This window comes from Octodon degus, unplaced genomic scaffold, assembly GCF_000260255.1.
Source record: "Octodon degus isolate 3935 unplaced genomic scaffold, OctDeg1.0 scaffold00122, whole genome shotgun sequence".
In the NCBI taxonomy this organism is placed as follows: domain Eukaryota; kingdom Metazoa; phylum Chordata; class Mammalia; order Rodentia; family Octodontidae; genus Octodon; species Octodon degus.
The window spans coordinates 3,484,225-3,500,141 of record NW_004524698.1 but is presented as its reverse complement, the minus strand read 5'-3'; the positions used below and the strand labels follow the sequence as shown (position 1 = coordinate 3,500,141).

The 15,917-nt window shown below is 37.1% G+C and overlaps 1 protein-coding gene and 1 pseudogene across 1 annotated transcript in view; one reads left to right on the top strand and one right to left on the bottom strand.

Annotated features, from left to right (window-relative positions):
- The window catches only part of LOC105743389, a 23,622-nt pseudogene extending 10,320 nt beyond the window's left edge, over nt 1–13,302 (bottom strand).
- Nucleotides 1–15,917, top strand: part of Gtf2f2 (general transcription factor IIF subunit 2) — a 156,044-nt gene that overhangs the window by 103,621 nt on the left and 36,506 nt on the right. The window lies entirely within an intron of this gene.

The window sequence follows — 15,917 nt, the reverse complement described above, 5'->3', positions numbered from 1 at the left end:
CCTTCTCTCCGGGCAGGTAGAGCGCTGCTGGGATGGCCTTCTTGGAGAAGCGCCAGCGCCAGAAATAGCCCCGGCTCGGAGTCCCAATTAGAGGCCCAAACACTATTAGTACAAATCTTTCTTCTCCTTGCATTAAGAGAAAGTAGCTGTATATCTGTTCTAACTATTTTGTATATGCAGATACGAAATGGTCCTTCATTTGTATTTTTTGGTCTTTTTGAGAAAGTCTCTTACTATACAGTTCAGAATGGCCTTGGCCTAACTTTGTAGCCCGGGCTGGTCTTGAACTCACAGCAATCCTTCTACCTTTGCCTCCCAAGTGCTGGGATTACAGGCATACACCACCACCCTCAGCCATAATTTTGTTTTGAAATTTCCTTTGTTGGCTTAGTATATTAGTATTTTCCTTTTCTGGAATTTCAGAGAACTAAGTTCCATTAGTTGAGTTTTCCAAATAGTTGTTACTAAACTCTTTTAAAACAAAAAGTATATGTTATATCTATGTCCATACCTCATATGTGGAGTTTATTAATTACATGGTTTAACTTAGTTTTTTAAATATGAACACCTGGGGCTGATGAGATGGCTCAGTGGTCTAAAGCACCTACTTAGAACAAGCTAAGCTAAGCAAAGCACAGGGACTGCGGTTCAATCCCCCAGCACCACGTGCCAGCCAGCCCCGCCCCCTGGTGGGCTGAGCTGGCCACACACACACAAAATAAATAAATAAATAAATAAAATTTTTTAAAGAAGCACATTCTTTAAAAAAATAAATAAATTAGTTAAAAAAATAAATATGAGGGAGCTGGGGAGATGGCTCAGTAGGATAAGCGCTTGACTGGCAAACGCAAGGATCTGAGTTCAATCCCTGGTTCCACCAAAAAAATAAATAAATTTTTTTATAAATAAATAAATATGAACACCTGTCTTGAATTTTGTGATAGATGTCTTTAAGTACTGCCAAGATGAATAGAGCTATGACCCCTTCACAGGATGAGCCACAAAGCTTTATGGTTTAATAGTTTGCTTGTTTTATATATTCTTCAGTCCTCTGTCAGTTATCATTTTGGCATATTGATTATGTTGCTATCTGTTGCAGACCCTATCTTTTTTCTGATTTAGTGTTTTTAATTTCCTGTGAGCTCAGTGTTCAGCTTTAAAATTCCATTAGAATGAATACTGTGCATAAAAAGGATTGAATAAATGCTGAATGAAGGTCTGACAGGCTTCGCCTATGAGTCAAGTGCCCAGAGCTGTCATTTTTTGGCCTGGTGACATCTATTTTAGTTGCTGCTGAAACACACTCACTTCTCTTTTTCTTTCTTTTTTGTTTTATCTTCCTTGGTTCTAGTTAGAGTAGATGTCATTGTATGTAATAGATCACAAAATAGAAAATGTGTAGAAAAACCCTTCCTTTGAGCCCTTTAACATGATAACTACTCATGTATCATTTATCTGAAACAGATATATAATAAAGTATCACTAATTAAATTTCTAAGTGTTTTTGCTTGAAACTGAATCATGCAAGTAAATGAGCTGTTGATTGCTAAAGCTTGTTTCTTTGCTCTTTATTTATATCTTCTATCATTGATAAAGCACACAATTTCAAAATCGTTGTGAGTGTTGACAGCAGATAAAGGTATTTTGTAGTCAATTCCCAGTGTACATTCACTGAACCTCTAACATATATAGAGGGACACCGTTGTCTGGCATTGTCAGATATTGCCTGCAGTGCATAAGAAAGACAGGATTTGTGTGTTTATGGGGCTTACGTAGTACCCAGTCTTTGTCATATTTTTGTGTGTAAACAAATCATGGGGGGGTTGTTTGAAAAGTAGATTTTATCCCTGGGCCTACTGTACTGGCCCCACCCCCGAGGCAAACTTGTAATCCCAGCACTTGGGAGGCTGTAAATAGGCGGATCGCTAAGAGTCCAATCTAGTAGTGAGACCCTGAATACCCTGTAGACCGTTCCCTAAAAAAAAAAAAAAAAAAAAAAAAAAGTAGACTTCAAAGCCAGGGTGGCAGATTTATTGATTCAGGAGTTCTGAGTTGGAAAGAGTGATGTACCTCATAACAGTGTTCTGGCAACAAGGGACCACATGGTCCTATAAGCTTATATTGCCTGATAACATTGTAGCTGCCTTTGTTTTTGTAGTACACTCTGTTGTTCTTACAACTATGAAGTCACCTAACAGTGTACTTTTGAGAATGTGTCCCACTGTTAAACCATGCATGGTTATGTCTCAGAAGTCTGTGATTTAAAATAGCCCATCAGCAGTTGATCTTTCTCATGTGACATTGACCTATGTGTGGCAGGCTGTTATCCAAACACAAAAATACATCTTTGCTGCTAAAGCATTTTTACTCAAAAACTTTAAAAATGAAATGTTACAGAACATATTTGAAATAAGCAATGTACCAGAAATTGTATCTTAGTTTCCTCCAAGAGAGAATTCTGGGTGGCTAATGGAGACTTGTTTTTAATCATGAATCCTTCTTTTCCTTCCAAATTCTACATGAAATGACTGTATTGCTTAACTAAAAATATTTTATTTTACTCTATTTATTTTGGTTTTTTGAGACAGGGTCTTGCTATTAGTTCAGGTTTGTCTTGAACTCACTGTGTTGTCCAAGCTGGCCTCCTGCCTCTGCCTCATGAGTGCTGGATTCCAGGCATGTGCCAACATGCCTGGCTCCTAACCAAAAATAAATTTGGTGCTGTAGATGTTGTGGCCATAAATCTAAAATTCTAGTATCAATTACTTTCTCACTATAGCCAATCCTTTAATTGGCTTCCTTTCTATTTGATACCTTTCTATTTGATACCTTTCCTTATCGACATGTTTCAGAGGGTAGCGCTTTCTTATTGCAAGCAATTTATCTGAATATTCTTTCCCTTCTTTAGCGGTTTGCAGTATCTTTTTGTCATGAGTTTAATTCTTATCCATAATAGAATCTGTTTCTTAACAATCTCTCCAGGGGCTGGGGAGATAGCTCAGTGGCATAGGCAGACACAGGGTCCTGAGTTTGATCCCGGGTACCAAAGAGAAAAATCTCTTGAACTCTTATTTCAGGCTCATATCAAAAATATGTTAATTTTTCTTGTCTTTTTGGTCTTTATGTTAGAAACTTTTGCCCCTGTGATCACAATAAATACCTGACATAATCAACTTCAAGGAGTAAACATTTATTTTGACTCACAATGTCCCAAGTTTCATTCCATGGTCACTTGGTTTTGTTGTTTCTAGACCAGTGGCGAGGCAGAAATATGACAAAAAGGTATGGTGGAGGAAAGCTGCTCACTTCATGGTGCCAAGCAGCAGTGAGGGGAGAAGGCCAGAGAAAGAGAGGTCTGGGACAAGATGCAGCCTCCCAGACACATCTCCAGTGATGCGCTTCCTCCCTGAGGCGCCCCCTCCCACCTTAGAAATGCAGCTTTCTGTCTTGTTATTCAAGCCTTTTCTTGACAGAGGAATGTTTCCTTCAGAGGGTTGAACACTTTTAAGAAGTTTTATCTATGTTTATTTTTGTTCTTATTGTATATGCTTTTCCTTTAATACAGTATACCTAGAATATAGGAAAGCCACTTTGGTGTAATTTGTTCTATTTCTAGGTTATCATTTTTCAATTGTCTTTTTTTGTTTTTGTTTTTGTTTTTGTTTTTTTTTTTTTTGCGGAACCAGGGATTGAACTGGCCCTTGCGCTTGCCAGGGAAGAGCTTATTCCACCTAGCCATCTCCTCAGCCACTACATTTTTTAAGGCATATAGTTTTTTGCAAATGTACACAGATTTGACTTTTCTTTCTTTATTTTATTTTATTTTATTTTATTTATTTTTTTATTAGAACAGGGTATACAGGGTCTCACTGCATAGATTGGACTATTAGTGATCCTCCTGTTTACAGTCTCACAAGTGCTGGGATTATAGGCCTGCGCCACCACACTCAGTCTCAATTGCCATCTTAGTCTGCCCCGGGGGTAGGGCCAGCAAGGCAGCACAGACATTTATTGTAATGTACTTAATTAAAAATATGAAACAGTTTCTGAAATCATTAATCTGAAACAGAGTAATGTTTTTGTTTTTTCAGCAGTATAAAGAAGTGAACCCAGTGCCTTTGCACTGAGCTATACTCCTAACCCTTTTATATTTTTAATTTTTGAGACAGGGGCTCACTTGATCATTAAATTCTCCAGGCTGGGTTTGAACGTGTAATTCTCCTTGAGTGATGGGAATACAGGCTTGTGGTACCACAACTGGCTAGGCAATACCTTTTTTTAAAAAATTCACCTTATTTTCTACAGAAAAACAAAATTCAGCATTGAGAAAGTTGGCCAGTTATCTAACACAAATAGCACATGATTTCACAGGTATGGATGCATGTGAAAACTTAGAAAATTGTGCACTTGAAACGTCTGTACTTAAGTCTTATACCTTAGTAAACCTGTAAAGCCCCATACATCTATCACAAAACTGCTTAGTCTGGGTCTCCTGTCCATGTGCATTCCTCTTGCCTTCATCTGCTTTCACAGACTGTTCCTCTGACAGTTTTGCGGATGAACTTCAAAGATCAGCAGTACTAACCTGTAGTGCCTGACAGGTGATAAGCATTTAGCATATTAAATGGAACATGCTTGAGTAACACATTGAATCAGCTTTCCTTCTTCAGCACGATGCTGGTTTTCACTTTTTACGTGTCTTCTGGAGCACTGAATCCTCTGACAGTTGTAATGAAGAAATGAATAAAGCACATGGGAAAAGGGAGCAACTGTGTAGGAGTGAGGGAATGCTTTTCTGGGACAGTGGCCCAAACTAGAGTTGGCTATGCAAAGGAGAGAGACTAAGGATTAGGGATTGTTACGGTTTGTGTGTCTCTGTTCCCCCAAAGCCTCATGCAGTCATTGAGGTGCAGTTCAGCAGTTTGTGATTAATTCATGATCCAAGGCTAGGATTGTGAGTCTGAGTACTGCTGGGATTATGGATGTGAGTGCTACACCCAGCCTGGGGCGTTTAGCCTGAAGGTAATTTAAGAGAGACAGACTTCCTCTCTGTTGCTGTTACTCCTCCCTTTTGCTCTTGCTGTGTTGCTGCCTTCCACCACCATAAACTGCTGCCCTCTGCCATGTACCACTCTGCCTTGGAGCCTCCTGAGTATGGACTAAAACCTCCAGTAACTGTGAGCTAAATAAGCCTTTCGTTCCTTCATTTTGGGTGTCCTGTATTTGCCCCAGCAATGAGAGAAGAGTAACTGAAACAGGAATCAGAGTGACATATTCCCAGGTTCTCTAGCAGCTCCAAAGGCTCTGCTGGTTTGTCACTCCTGCTCCTCTACACAGTTGCAGCTTTTTGATCTTGGTTTCTCCCACAGTACCTGATAGCTAGCCAGGATGGTGTTAGTTTCCAGAAACCTCATGAAATCGGTGCCATATGTCAGTCGACATTTACACACTGTTCTTCCCTTTAACCCCCTGGCATTAAGGAGCTCCTCTTCCTCCCTTGTTTATTGTCCTCCTTGGCACCTGTCTCTACCTATCCTAGCTTATTCTTACTACTTCTGCCAAAATAAATCTTCCTTTTAACGTAATGTGTTCCTGAAATTGGGGACATAGCTGAGTAGTAAACACATGCCTAGCATTTGGGAGCTTCTGGGTTCCATCACCAGTATTGGGAAAAAAAGGGGGGGGGGCTCCTTTCCTTTGCTTCTCCTTGTTTAAAATTTTCCCCTAATATAACAGCTTAGTATGTAAGACTTTTTCAGCCTGACTTGAATCTTTTTATCTTCTCCTCTCTGTCCCTTTTTTCTCTTCCTCTTTTCCTCACTTGCCCTCTCACTTTCTTGCTGTCTTTCTCTTTCACCCTATATTTTAACTTCAGAGATTCGTCACCATTCTTGGGATTTGCTGCTCTCTTTCCTGTCCCTTTTCCCAGTACCCCTTTGCACAGTAATCTGCTATCCTAGCAAAGCCATCACCTTCTCAGAAAAGCTTTTCCTTAATGCTTCAGGCAGTTGCTCCATCCTTTTCATTATTTTACTTATCTCTGACAATCTATTAAAAGATGTAGAGATGGGAGGTCAGTTTGAAAATAAGGGTTTTTGTTGGAGAAAGCGGCTGGTGAGTAGACAATATGAAGGGAAAAAGAGCAAGAAAAATGCTGGAATGATGAGAACGGGAGGTTAGAAATGTGCAGAAAGAAAAGAAACCTATTCAGAAGAACAAATTCAGTAATCAGGGATTTTTTGGGGGGGTCCTTTCTGAGATACCCATAATACTAATTAGGTATATTCTGAACTCTACAAAGAAGAACTAAGATATACAATACAGATTATACACATTCCTCCCCAAAACCTTAAATTTAACAGAAGCTAAGTAGGCACATAGTTAAGAGTTAAAGTTAAGAGTAAAGAAATTAGTAACAGCAACCTAACTGTGGGTTAGGATGTCTGAGAGATAATTCTAATACTTAATAGTAATTGTGGGGTTTGGGGTTGTTTTTGAAAAATCTAATTAGAAGAGTACATTTAGGGGCTGGGGAGATAGCTCAAGTAGAATTAGCGCAAGGGCCTGAGTTCAATCCCCGGTTCTGCAAAAAAAATGAATACATTTAATATACTTGTCTGATGTGAGATGCTGGTGCTGTAATTGTTCTTTTTTTAGTATATATTTAGGCGTTTTATGAAGGGGATATTTTGAGGGTTGTTTTGAGTGGTACCAGGGATTGAACCCACAGCCTCACATATGCTATGTAAGCATTCTGCCACTAAGCTATACTCCCAGCCTTGTAATTATTTTTACTGGCTTGCTATATATAACTACCTACATGTCATGCAATTATAACAGCCTTAGAGTTTGAACTAGGATTTTTCATTTGTAGCATTGTGCCATCAAAAGTTTGTAATATAACTGACACTAAAATATGAGTACATCTTTAGCTTGTAAGAGATATATTTAAATTTTTTGGAAGAAAAAATATTTTAAGGAAAATATTATGAGGAAAAATATTTTGAGTTGGGTTTTCTTAGCTTGCAGCTTCTGGTTTTTGTAAGATTGGCATAGAAGTTTATTGAATGCTAGCTAGATAATATGACGCCTTTAGGATATGTCCAAACCTAGCATTAATCTCTTGTTTCACAGATACTTGTATTTTTATTTCCTTGAATTTAAAGTGTAAATTATTTAATGTTTAGAAATATGCAGAAATCTTTTCTCATCTTCTTGTGCATCCTCTTGATAAAGAGAGAGCAAGAAACCATATGGCCTGATACCATCCACAAGCAGGGAATCAGTAGGAAGTCCTCCTTTCCTCCTTTGCAGCCCTAAGTGGCAATCTCAATAGATAGCTTTCACTCTTTTATATCAATATCGGTGCCACAGCAGCTGTTCCTAAATGGAGCTCTCACCCTTAAAGCGCCACTGTTTCCTTTTCTGATTTTTTTTTTCCTGGCTTCCTTTGGTTTTAGCACAAAAACCTTTCTTAAGTTTTCAAGCAAAAATGTTAAAATTTCCCTTCTCTTTTAAGAAATAAACTCTAAATCCTAATCTTCATTGGTCATCTGATGCTCTTACATATTGCTCACCTATATCCCAGCATTTATAGTTTCATGGAGTCATTAACGAAGTAGCTATTTGCTATATTTGCTTTGTTACCATAGCAACAGTGTCTTGGTTAGTGTACACCTGGGTAGCCTCCTACAGTTTGACATGATGCAAAGCTAATAATTCTGATTTCTACTCAGAGGCAACTAGAATTTTGAAGAGTGATATTTTTAATTTGCTGAGTAAAAATTATTTGATCACATTACTTTATTCTGTTGGCACTCATCACATAGTCATAGAGTCACAGATATTTTAATTTTGAAAAATGATTCATACAGTGTACATCAAAGTATCTTGCTAAAGAAACATTACTTATAGCACCATAAGCATCTTATGTAATCTCTAATGTTAAACATTATTAGAAGTCAAAAAAATGATCAGAGGTTGATAAATTGAGGCTGTTTAATAATTTTGAGGGTTTAGTTTTAAGCAATTTACAACAGTTCTGGTTATAAGTACTCATTCTTTTGGTATTATGTGAAAATTGGAAAGTGCTTCTCATCAAGTAATTTCTCCAGTCTTCTATTGTTTAATTTCTGTTGGATCAGCCCCCTTGAACTGTATTACTTTCATTCCCTCCTACACATTCATTTAAGCTTCTCTCATTACTAAAACTAACACAAAAATCTGTTTCCACTTTTTACATGTGTCTCCTTCACATTTCACATAGTTATAAACATGTCCTTTACAGAAAATATACATTCTCTAATGTACTTTACTTGGAGAAGATAATATATCCACTTCATGGTGATAGCATCTAAATTGCAAGTATCTGTTCCTATCTTAAATGATGTGAAGATTATCTCTACCATCTGCCGTAACATATATAAAAGGCTCGCTGTAATCTTCCATGCTTATTTCATATATAAATTGCTTTTATCAGACTTTCTCCATACTTTAAATTCCTTTAAAGCCCATTTCCCTGTAGTCGTCCTTATTACCACTTCAACCTCTCAAAAAATATAGCAAGTTCACATCCTTACTGATTTCTTTTTTGGCTCTGAGTATTGAACCAGAAGAAACATAGGCATGTGTTCATCCAAATATAAATGTTGATATACATATTTTTTTCATTTTTTCCTACTTAACTCAGTTGTTGAATGGCTTTTACTAAGAAACCAAGATTGTAGTTTTAGTTGCCATTTGAGGACATGACTCTGGCTTGTTACAAGGATACAGATTTTGCTTTTGCCTTCAGTTAGCAACACTGAATGAACTGCTACTTGGTTGAAGAAGAAACAAGGATAAAAACTGGGGGAAAGAAACTTGGGATAAAAATTGGGGGAAAGAATGCAGGAGTTTATGATTTGTCTGGTGAATCAACCTGATTGATTGTCTTCAAATACAAAGATGTCTACCAAAGCAACATTTGTAAAGATGTTTATACATAAGTAACCTAGAAAGTCATTTCAATAGCTTAGAAAAATAAAGTGGATTTTGTCTGTCACTCTCAAACAGGCAACATGGCTATACATAAGCTATACATTATAATTTTTACTGTCTTTAGATTGATGATGCAGAAAACTTTTTTATGCATTTGGACCTACAGTAATAGTCATTTTATAACCAGTGAGAGATATATAGCCTGATATCCCTAACATCCTATAGAAGTTAAATAAGTGACTAAAATATGAAATGATTGGTTTGAAACTGTCTCGTTGCTATTTGTTTCTCAATAAAATTATGGGGGAAAAATGAAATGATTTGTAAATAGAAACCCATAAATCATCAAGACTAGTTTTGCTCTCCTCTCTTTTAGAAATGCTTTTCCTATCTGTTAAAATCAATTGCATTTGTATAAGGATAGCTAGTTATAATAAACATGTTTTAATTGAACTTGAAAATATATTTAGGAAAAACTTACGAAAAAAGTTCTGTAATGCCCTCATGCTTCTACAAAAGGCACAGAAAGTATTTTATTAAAATCATAAAATACTGTAGTCAGGTCTCAGTAGATCCTGTATGACAAAATGTTGGCCATATGAATTACTGTGGTATTGAATAATTCCTCATCAGATGATGCCAAATGTAGTCAGTAAATGAGCACCCTGGAAAGTTTACAAAAAAGTGGTCATAGTTGACTATTTGAAGGTTTGGCAGTATATAAACTGACCAAATTGTGAAAAGAGAAAATCTTAGTGTAGCAGTTATTCTTTGCACTTTCTATATGGTAAATTGATAAGCATTAGTGTTTCTGTTATGAAAATGAATTAATTTTGTTGTATTATTTTGTTGACAGTTTCACTTTTAGTTTTTAAGGAACGTTTCCAAAAAGATAAAACGTATGAGACTCAAGCTTTCAAAATCAAATTCCATTCTTTTTTTTCCCATTCTTAAATTAGTAACTGCATTGCAATCTTTAATGAAAAGAAAAAACTTTGGTACTATGTATATATTACAATTAACACATTAGAGTGCATCATTTTAACATGATGTCTTAGAGTTTTCTTCTTGGTTTATAACAAGTGTAGGAGGGGAAATACATCTATCATTTTCATTCCTAATGTTTTGCTAGAATTTTATGAAGTAAAATTTCCATTTACTTTAATTTTTGTATTAACTGAATAGCCTTTGTTTTAATGCTTTACTCTTTACCATAAAAAGTACAAAACTAAAAATTACCAAACTAGAAAAATGAGACTGGAAGGAATTTTATTGTGGTAATCTTGTCCTTGATGCCAGCATTATCTAGATTTTCATTTATATCCTTCTGGAAATATATCACTTCTCAAGTACTATATTTCTAGTCAAGATGCTCAAGGAGAGTGAAAGGCGTAACAGTGCCACACGTTACACTGAACTACCACAGTGCCTGTGGCTGGTGCTTCACTCAGTCATGGCTTTGCGAAAGACACTGTGGGACTCTGTGAGCTCTTGCTGTACATGCAGAATTGCAAAGAAAGAAAAGACAAAAGTGAATTCTTTATCTAGAAGGGAGACTTAAGTAGTAGAGCTCCTAGATTTAGCATTTAGGCAAAACTTATTCTGTATTTATTAAAATAATGTGAAAGAAGGGGCCTGCCCATTGGCTCAGTTGTTTAAGTGACTGCTTAAACAAAGCAATCAGGATGCTGTGGTTAGATCCCCAGATCCTCAGGCCTTACCAGACCTGCTCTGAAGCCTGCCCAAAAACAAACAAACAAACAAAAAAAAAAAAAAAAAAAAAAGAAAAGAAAAATTTTTAGGGCCTGGGGAGATAGCTTAGTAGAATAAGCACCTGCCTGGCAAGTGTGGGGTCCTGAGTTCAATCCCTGGTACCACAAAAAAAACCTGGAAGAAAAAAATGAATGGTGAAATCTTACAAATTGAATGTACTAAAATATTGGTGTCAAGGAAATTCCTAAATGCTTTTTTACCTTGATTCCACAATACCACATCCAGAAGTTTAGGCAATTACATGTAGGATAAAATATTATGGGGTATAGAAGTCTAGACTCATCTTTTGGGGTTATGGAAGGAAAGGAAGTTAATATTGTTGGGCTGGGGAGATGGCTCAGTAGAATAAGCACTTGCCTGGCAAGGACAAAGACCTGAGTTCAATCCCCAGTTCCGAAAAAAAAAAAAAAAAGGAAGTTAATATTGTTTAATGTTCTCTGCAGGCATTAGCCTGTTTGGTTATTGAAGTAAAATAATGTATATAAAATAATCTAGGGCTGGTGAGATGGCTCAGTGGTCTAAAGCACCTACCTAGAACAAGCTAAGCTAAAGCACAGAGACTGTGGTTCAATCCCCCAGCACCACATGCCAGCCAGCCCCGCCCCCTGGTGGGCTGAGTTGGCCACACACACACACACACACACACACACACACAAATAAAATTTAAAAAAAAATTTTTTTTAAATAAAAAAAATAATAATAATCTAGACCTGTTACAGTCTGTGTCTAGTTGTCCCTCATGTGATCAGTCATAGGTGAGGCTTTTCAGAGGTGGCTGGATCTAGAATGTATGACACTGGGATTGACTCATGGTGCAGTGCTAGAATTTATTGATGTGAGTGCTACCCACCCTAAGGCAGGTAGCTTGGATAAGATATAAGGACAAAACTGGTGTTTGGGTGCCAACACTGTGCTGTTTGCTTGCTTTTGCTGTCTTCTGCCTGCCATGTGGTTGCTCCTTTGCCATGCTACCCTGCCTTGGAAGCAGCCAGCCATGAACTGAAACCTCTAGAAACACTCAGCTAAATAAACCTTTACTCCTCTAACTTTGGGTGTCAGGTATTTTGTTTCAGCAACAAGAAAAGTAACTAAGAGCTGTATAGAAAATCTAAAGAAAAATCAACTGAAAAAGGGTTAAGGAATTAGAAAATGGAACAGTTAGCCAAAGTAATAAAGATAAGCAGTTTGTATGAAGATGACCCTGGCTTCTGTGAAGAAAGTTACAGAAGCTTCTTGAATCAAATTTTAATATGGAGAGAATGGAGGGGGAAGTAACTTTTGAGGTTGATTATTTAAAAAGGGTTATCCTGGGCAATCTTTGTAATTGAAGCCTGTGTCACTCAAATGCATTTTTACTTCTGTTAAGCTCAAGCACACATTCTAGTCACTACTGTTTCAAAGTCATATGTAAGGAATTGATTTGAGTGTCCCAAGGCATTAAATCCGAAGAGGATTTGCTTATATCTAGCCTCTAGCATATTTTTAAAAATCAGATTCATAGTCAAAACTATAAACTGCGTGATTTTTATATCCTCTGTTGTTTTTGGCTAAATTCTAGCTCTATTTAGCACTTCCCCTGAGTATTATATTTTACCTGTGACTCTATAGCATTTTGAGATGGCTTTGCCAAGGTGGCATATATTACTGTATCAGCACTCAGAATAATCTGAGGTAGGAGGAATACTGTGAGTCCAAGGCCAGCCTGTATTATATAATGAGTTAAAAGCCACCCTGCACTAGAAGTGAGACCCTGTCTCAAATAAATTTTTAAAAATAAAAGAGATTTTTCTTATCTTTGAAAATTTCAAGTGAAATAAAGTACTTTTTAATTTGATTGGACCAGGTATCTCCCCATCAAAACAAATAAGGGATGAACACTGATTGTATAAGTTTTGATTCTAAAATATAAGGTGTCAGTTATTAAAAGCTGGACTGGGGCTGAGGAAATAGCTCAGTGGAGTTCGATCCCTGGTACCACCAACAAAATAAATAAATAAATAAATAAAATTTTAAGAAGCTGAGCTGGGGAGATAGCTTGGCAGTCTAAGTGCCTGCCTGGCAAGCACAGGACCCGGGTTCAATCCCTAGTACCACGTGCCAAGCCAGCCACCAAAATGACATAGTGCCAAACTCCTGTAATCCCAGCAACTCACTATGAGTCTGAGCTGTGTAGTGAGACCTTGTACCAATTAATTAAGTAATTAATTTTTCAAAGCTGTTCTTAGGTTGGAACAGTGGTATGTGCCCATAATCCCAGCAACTCAGGAGATTGTGGCAGAAGGACTGCAAGTTTGAGGCTAGCCTGTGCAGCTGAGTGAAATCCTGTCTCAAAGTAAAATATAGTAAAATCTTTGTGAGCATAATTCATTCCAGAAACTTGCTTATAATCCAAAACACTTGTATATCAAGGCAAATTTCCCCATTAAAAATAATGGAAATTCAGGTGATTCATCCTGCAACCCAAAAGTATTCATATAAAAATGATTGCAATAACGAGAATACTAAATATAAAGAAAAATAAATTAACTTTTACTTACCTTTGAAAACCATCATAGCTTATGTAAGGGAAACATGACAAAGGAGCATAACCATGTATGACAGTTTTCACTATCACTAAGAGAATCACTGCTATTTATTGGTTCAATGGATTCTTTTTTTTTTTTTTCAACCTTAATAAAGAACCTATCCTATGACACTTGCTTTTGCCTACTTCTGAAGATTTTGTGGAAATGTGACATTGCATTGTCATTAAACAGATTCATCACTTGAACTACTACATCCTTATTTGGGTGGTGCTTTTCTACAAAAGTTTTCAGTACAACTCCCTAAATTCATTTGTTTCTTTGTATTTTTTTTAATTATTCATCCATTTATTTATTTACTTATTTGGTGCAGGATCTCGCTACACAGCTCAGACTTACAGCAATCCTCCTGTCTTGGCCTTCCCGGCTCTGAGATTACAGGCATGCACCATCATGCCTGGTTTTGGTGGTTTCCTCTGCATGGGCTGCATGGCATGCAGTACGGAGGCTCAGACCCTGGTCCTTGTGCTTACCAGGCAGGTGCTTAAACGGCAGAGCTATCTCCCAGGCCCCTCCCTAAACTCATTTGATTGAGGGATTCCTCTGCCTTTTCCCTCTCCTCCTCTGCAGGTAAGATCTTCTCTGTAAACTTTTGCTGTTGGGAGACAAATCACCCACAGTGAGGGGAGAGAGGAAGAGGAACGGTGGAGAACAGTTGGCTCACATTAGCTCAGTTGTGATCTTGTGACGTTCAGCATCATATAGTTCATGTATTGCAAGTATTGCTTGTTTATCAAGTTAAAATTTATTAGAAATGTTCACTTGCCTATGGAACACTCACAAAACAAGTTACTCACAATCTATGCTTTTACTGAATTAAAAAAAGGCTGAGTGTACACCAGGGATAAAGACCCCCTGGATTCAATCTCCTGTACCATTAAAGGGGGTGGGGGGGCAGGGAGATAGCTCAGTAGAATAAGTGCTTGCCTGGCAAGTGCAAGGTCCTGAGTTCAATCCCCAGTACCTAAAAAAAAAAGAAAAAAAAAAAGCTGCTTATTCAGATAACTCCATACATTTCTATTCAATATGGATATTTGAGCTATGACAAGTACAGTAATAGCAAAAGCATGCTGAAAGCATCTACCAGGTGATTAATGATTACTTTATTGTTACTCTTATTCTTATTTTTTCCTTGAGGGCATCAAGAAGTTAAAAAAATTAACAAATAGTGGTAGAACTAAATCTTAAAGACAGAATATGGTAGGAGACCCTACCATATGATGCCATGATATGTTATTTTACTGTGAACATTACTCAAGACCTTTGTGGTGTGTGCCACAAATTTGCTATAGTCTCTTATTTTTCCTCACATTTTTATTAGTGTATATTGGTTATACAGATTAGTGGATTTCATTTTGGTAGATTTATATGTGACATAACACTTTAGTCATAGCCCATCACTCACTTGCCCTCCCCTCCTGCCAGTTTCACACTGCAGGTGAGGGAGAGGGAGATGCTCAATGTGTGTAATTATTTTGATCATATTCATCACCCAGCCTCTTAATTTTTTTAAATGTCAAGTTATCAGCATGAACCTGAACTCCAAAGCAATTCTTTTTTATTCCCTTTAATACTGAGTTACAAGAATTAATGGGTCTTTTGATTTAAAAAAAGTCTTTCGTTTCTAGTTCTGGGAACCATACAAAATTATTTTGACATTTTACTTTTGTTGGAATTTGGAGACGAGACATAAAATGAAAAGCTCTTAATGAAATTCAAATATTTTGTCATTTTCATCCATTAGAATTTAAGATACTCATTTCTAGCTAAGAAAGAATACTTACTTGGTCATCAACTAGGAAATAAATAGTTCCTGATCAGTTCCTTTTTCCCCCTCATAGTTCTACTTTTTGCCTATCCTAAGATAATGACAAGGCCTACAGTTAATAGGGAAAACATAAGCAGTAAAGACTATGTTCCATCAAATGTAGGCCAGTTCCTTCTCTTTCATCTTCCCCACTCCAAACACACAATTGACTTGCAGATCTTAGACTTCCTATGATAAAAAGCAGTTTGCTGTCATGAGATGGATGAGAAATCATACCTGTCTTCAACTAAAGGGGGAAAATGTTACAGTGAATTACCAAAATTTATAATTACTTCAATAAAATCTTCAGATAATACAAGCCTTAGATGTTCTGTTTCTCCCGGCTCCTTAAACACAAGTGTTGGGTGTGCTGTCGTCCCCCTCTGCCCTCCCCCGGTCGGGTACCCAGAGCACTAGGAATGGAGAAGAAATGCTGCCTCCTAAGGCAAAGCTACCCACTACAGATACTTTCAGGTTCAAAATAATGAAAAGATTATATGAGGAAAGAATACAGGAGACAAATAACTTATATAAAATGGTAAAAAATCTGACTATAAGGTAGATATTTATATTTTGGACTGTTTAGGGGAGATTTTGTTGTGCTACCAAGTAAAATAGAGCTGTTCTCTGGACTATTGGTTTTGCTGGTTGTTATGGTTTGTGTCTAGTTGTCCCCCCAAAGCCTCAGGCAGTCATGGGGTGAGGACTTCTAGAGTTTGTGTTAACTCATGATCCCCTGGGATTATGTGTGATCCAAGGCTGGGATTATGGGTCTT